Source organism: Rhinolophus ferrumequinum, chromosome 22, assembly GCF_004115265.2.
Source record: "Rhinolophus ferrumequinum isolate MPI-CBG mRhiFer1 chromosome 22, mRhiFer1_v1.p, whole genome shotgun sequence".
NCBI classification, from domain to species: domain Eukaryota; kingdom Metazoa; phylum Chordata; class Mammalia; order Chiroptera; family Rhinolophidae; genus Rhinolophus; species Rhinolophus ferrumequinum.
In genome coordinates this window covers 25,849,999-25,855,388 of record NC_046305.1, presented here as the reverse complement: position 1 = coordinate 25,855,388, position 5,390 = coordinate 25,849,999, and the positions used below count along the sequence as shown (strand labels likewise).

Genomic DNA, 5,390 nt, shown 5'->3' with positions numbered 1-5,390 from the left:
GGCAGAGAGGAGGTGTTTGCAAGACCCATGGAGAGGGTGTCTGGGGAGCCTAAAATCAACTAAAAACAGAAGTCTAACAGCAATAATCCTTGAAAGGAGTTGGAAGACAGCCAACGGGGCAGAAGCTTTCAGCGTGGGGCACAGGGATACCCTCAGGTTGCTAGCTCCCCAAGTTGCTTACAAGTGTCTCAGGGCAGGGTCCATGCTTCTCTCATTCATCACGCTTTCCCAGCACCAAAGCTAATGTCTGGCATGCAGTACCGGCTCCAGAAATAATTGTTGCATGAATGAATGAGTCAAACAATCAATCAATTATGGGAGAGACCATTCATCAACCTCTACTATAAGGCAGGTGTTGTACTAGATGATTTTCTTAAGTCTCCTTGTTAAATGATGTATTCCTCTGCATTTTCCCCAGAGCCATGTAGATAATACACTAACTCTCCTCTATCTTGAAGAATAGTACTTTGCATTTTACATACTGATTTATAATTTCACATTCATATGTCATGGTTAATAATTATAGTAAAATTGTGAGGTAAATCAAGTTTTATTTTTCCCACTTCACAGGTGAGAAAACAAATCAGAGCAGGTGAAGAGATTAGCACCCAGTTCAAGTGGAAAGTTAGCCAGGACCCAAACTCTGGTCTCAGGGCTCCTAGCCTGGGTCTCTTTCAAGTGTCACACACACAAACCCCTCCCTGTGCTGGGCTGGTTACTCCTGTATTCACAATCCAAACTTGGCCTTTGTCCTCAAGTTGCCGGGAGCCAAGAAAAGCAGAAGAACAAAGTCCAGGCCAGCCTCATGGCCAGGCTCAGTGCCTGGGCTCCAGGCAATCTGCTCTAGCACTGGGGCTCAGGAGGCCTCTCATTTCTTGCCTCCACACCTAGCCTTGCTGTTCTGTGCGGCGTGCACTCCTCCCTGCTTGCTGGAATCCGATTCAGTCTTCAGCACTCAGCCTCAGTGTCCTCCAGGAGCCTCTCACTGTCTCTACAGGCCAGAGTAACGTTTCCCATGTTTCTGTAGCGCTTTGTCTGTACCTGTGTTAGCACTTAGGACTGCCTTGCATGATAATAACCACCACCGATATTTAGAGCACTAGGCTAAATTCTTTACATGTTTTACGTAATTTGAACTTCATACGAATTTAGTAATAACAATAATAGTAATAGTTAACAAGTATATATGGTGATTATTGTGTGTCATGAACACACAATAAAGTGTGTGTGTTTGTGTGTGTGTGTGTGTGTGTGTGTGTATTTCATCTGTATCATAGGCACTGAGACTTAGAAAGGTTAAGTGATCTGCTCAAGGTCACGTAGCCAGATTAGGCTGTGAATTCCAGCTTGCTTGACCCCAGCGTCTGCATACCCATCTGTGTAGATATTTTATCTTTCTTTCTAGATGGTAAGCATTTTGAAGGAAGGAACTTGTATGTCATTCTTGCAACCCCTTCAGAGCCAAGCAAAGCAACTTGTACACAGTTAATAGTCACATACTGAGCTGAATTCAGACCAGAAGGCAGTTCTGGTTGTGTGTTGGTCAGTCTGCACCTGAGACAGTGATCTTTGAAGTTAGTGATCTGGGTTCATACCTTCTGGGAAGGAACCTTTGATTGCAAAGCCAGAGAGGCCCCAGCTGAGGAACAAAAGCACTTAGAGATCCTCCTGCCTCCCAATCCCAGGCCAGCCTGTCTGCTCTGAACAGTCCTCCTCTCATTACACGACTGCCTGTCTCCCTAGCAGCAGGACTAGGAATGCCAAGACAACACGCTGCATAGATGGATTGAAAGAAAACTTACTTGACCAGGGAAAAAGGTCATCAGGTGATCTTCTGCCAAAACAATGGAGGGGAGGGAGGTAGAGAGGGGAGGGCAGGGGTTGGCTGGAGGCTTCTCCTAGGGGCAGGCTGGGGGCAGTGTTGGCAGGGTCTCTTCAGCTTCCTCCACGATTGACATGAGGAGTCCACTGCAGCTCTCTCTGGCTCATGAACTGGCAGAGGACCTCACCCCAAATACCTGGAAGCGCATGGGCCCCTGAGCTCCAGGAGGCACAACCCCCACCAGAAGGACCTCAGCCAGCTTGCCAGAGCCCCAGGATCTCTGCTGCCTCTGTTGTGAGAGCCTGCTCAGTAAGGAGAGAGGGTGAGGGGTGGGCATGCTTACACAGAGACAATAACTGCCATGGAAACTAACCAACAAAAAGAAGATTTAGGGAGCAGATTCCTCTACCAGATGGGAGAGAATGAAGGGGGAGAGAAAGGGATGTCCTTTGCGATGCTGTCAGGGCATTCATGCAAAGGGCAAATGTCCAGTTGAGCCCCAATCCAATAATTGCAGGTTTCCCCCCTCGAGGGTGGTGGGACTATGGGTAAAAGGCAGGGGGTGGGTTAACCTTTTTGTATTAGCATCTCAAATAGCCGGACCTCATACCTTTGCCTTTGTATGCACAGATAGGGCAACAGAGTTCAGAGAGGGTGAGCAGCTCCTTTGGAAACACAGCACTGCTGGCAAATCTAGACACATTCTACCAGGTCAAGCTGAACTTTTCAGGGCTATTTGGATCACTTTGCTTGGGGAGATGGCTCGCAAAAGTTTCTTAGACGCGTTTCAAGGGGTCACAAAACAAGGCTACTTCTTAAGCCCAACCGCTTCTGTCCATGAGATAGAGTGTCCAGAGCTTAAAGAAAGCAAGTATGGTGGCTCAGAGATGAGATACATGTGGCTTCTTCTTTCTGTGACTTTGAGTTCTGTTTTGGGGGTATTGTCTCTCTGGAATAAAAGAAAATCTGAATAGGGAGATTTTTCTTTTTAATTCTCTGAGGAGAAGGTCCTGGTGGGGTAAGAACGTAAACTGAGTATCAGAAATCCCACTCCAACTATTCAGCTGTGAGACCTTGGGCACATTTCTTCATCTGTAAAATGGAATTAATGGTGGTGTGGAAAGATTAAATGAGGTAATATGTGTAAAGTACTTAGAACAGTGCCAGGCCAATAGTGTTTGCCATGGTTATTGCTATTATTATTACTCTTTCTGGTCCTCTGTTTCTTCAACTATAAAATTGAGCCAATAACACCAATCTACCTCACGGGGATTCAACGTGACGTTAATTATGAGATTATACTCGATGGGGTAGTGCTTATACACATTTGTCAAAAACCGTCAAACTGTGGATTTTATTGTATGTAAATTACACCCCAATTTTTATATAAGTTTATATAACCAGGCACATCACTCCTGGTGTCTAGAACATAGGAAATATTCATTCATTCCCTTCTTATCCCTGGACTTCTCCTGAGGTAGAAAGGAAAGAGAGAGTGAATGCTAGAAGACGAGGAGGATTGCATAGAGAGGAGGTGTTTGTACCGAGACCATATTGATTTCACAGGTAATGGGCTACCTATGGAGACTCAGATATTCTAGATGCTTCCTGAGGCTTGATCATCAATCTCTTAGCTGCAGAGGCAATACCTATGTAACTAAGCTGCCTTTATAAAACCAGATCCTAATTTAATAACCTGGTATAAGAAAGTGAACTGCACTCCAGTTTGCTTTCTACATCTGTTCCAAGAGCCATTTCATCAGCACTATCTCTGCCATAACTATCCTTTTGTCTCCCAGACACCTCGAGCTGCACTTTGGCCCTGAACAGGGTGGCATGGTGACCACTGGCTGCAGGCTGTTACAAATAATGAAGCACTGGTCCGGGGAGCCAGTTGCCCACCAGAACAGCCCAGGAATGAACTGTGTGCTGTATTAACGCCTGAGAAAGATTGCTACAGCCCAATTAAAAGGGGATTGTGTGCCTGCGTGCGTGCGTGCGTGTGTGTGTAAAGGGACTGGAGGGAGTGGAAAGTAGAATATAAATAAGAATCAAGTAAAACTGATCCCTGGAGACAGATTATAGACCACAAACAAACAGCTTGCCTAAATGATAGCTGCTTGAGTGATGCTGGAGATTGCAGCCGTGTTGCCAAATGGCCCCAAACAGAAGGGAAGCTGGTTTGTCCCTGTTTGTCCTATGGGGTGATGCCTATAAATAAATAAATTCTGTAATCCATAATCTGAGAATAATTTTGGACTCAATCAGTGACTATCCATTCTAAGCAAATGTTTGGGGTTGCTGGGTATTCTTTGTTTTGTTTGGGTTACAAGGCTGAGCAACAGACCAATGTAAAGATGGTAGGGTGAAGATGCTTCATATATGAAATTCTTTCAGGATTACTTCCCTCATACCTCCAGACTTGTTCACATTTAGGGACAGGGAAGGAAAGAGGATGAGTTGAGATTGCAACAACTAAAATAGCCATTAAGATGATGGTAACCCTAAATTACATTTCTGAATGTGAAATCCTGGTGATGAGAAGGTCTAATTTCATCCTGGAACCTTCCCAATGATGAGAACAAGCACCAGCTTTTTTGGCAGTGGTCTGATATTAGGTGATGAAATAAAGCAAGCATGTTCCAGTTAAAATTAGGGTCCAGGTTAAAAAGCAAATGAAGGAAGGCAGCCCAGAGTCAGCTGGGATTTGGGATACAAATAAGTCACAAAGCTGGGTTTATCTGCAGGTGTCAGGGTTGATCAGCCCAGGGTCTATTTCCAAAGCTCTTCTCTATTCAGCTATACCCGCCCCCCACCCCTCGAAAAAAGAGCCCAAGCTGAAATACAAAAAGATGCTGGATCTGAAATCCTGCCTAATTTAAGCTCTGCTCACAAAAGAGGCCACAGAGCACAGGGAGGGTGGAAATCAAGTAAGTAAATGTCAGCCCGGCGGTTGGGTAGAAGCCATTAGCTAGGCACAGCAGCCAATTAGAAGCCACTGAATTAGAGCAGTAAGAGAGGGGGCTGACATCAGAGGGCACTGCGGGGAGGGACAGTGGAAGTGGGCAGGAACCAGTGGTTCCACAGAGGATTACCCTAAGATGTGCAAATGGCAGGAGCAGATGCCTTGCAAATGACAGGGCCCCCAATCCAGACACCCTTCATAAAATGCCCGCACAATTCCTTTGTCCTCCCCTGAATCCTGTCTCAGGGAGCCCAGCCATCTCAGGCTATTTTGGAAAAGATTTCTCCCTTCCGCCTGAACCCAGAGACAAAATGGGCAGCTCTCAGCCACTCCAGGATTAGAAAAACAGACAAAGGAGGGGAGCAAATCCCTTGGCAAATAGTGCCCGGAGATTTCACTTTTCTGCTTCTCAGTACAACCCTACTCAAACAGATGCTGAAATACATGTCTGCCCGTGCACGCAAGACAAGAGAACTTCGTTCACATGGAGGCATTTTCATTTAACACTATAACTTTTTATTTCGTAACCAGTGGTTGCCAATGCTGAGTCTTTTTCCTAAACTCTCATTTCCTTGTGCAGAGAAGAAAAACATTAACATTTTT

The 5,390-nt window shown here is 45.5% G+C and overlaps 1 long non-coding RNA gene across 2 annotated transcripts; it reads left to right on the top strand.

The window, feature by feature from the left end:
- Window positions 1–833: 833 nt before the first annotated feature.
- Window positions 834–4,056, top strand: LOC117014929 (uncharacterized). 2 transcript variants are annotated; one of them, XR_004421648.1, is made up of 4 exons: window positions 834–1,003; window positions 1,744–1,826; window positions 1,975–2,131; window positions 3,622–4,056. It is a non-coding gene; the product is annotated as an uncharacterized LOC117014929 (long non-coding RNA). The 2 variants fall into 2 exon arrangements; XR_004421647.1 differs by having other exon boundaries at window positions 1,686–1,826.
- The last annotated feature ends 1,334 nt before the right edge of the window (window positions 4,057–5,390 follow it).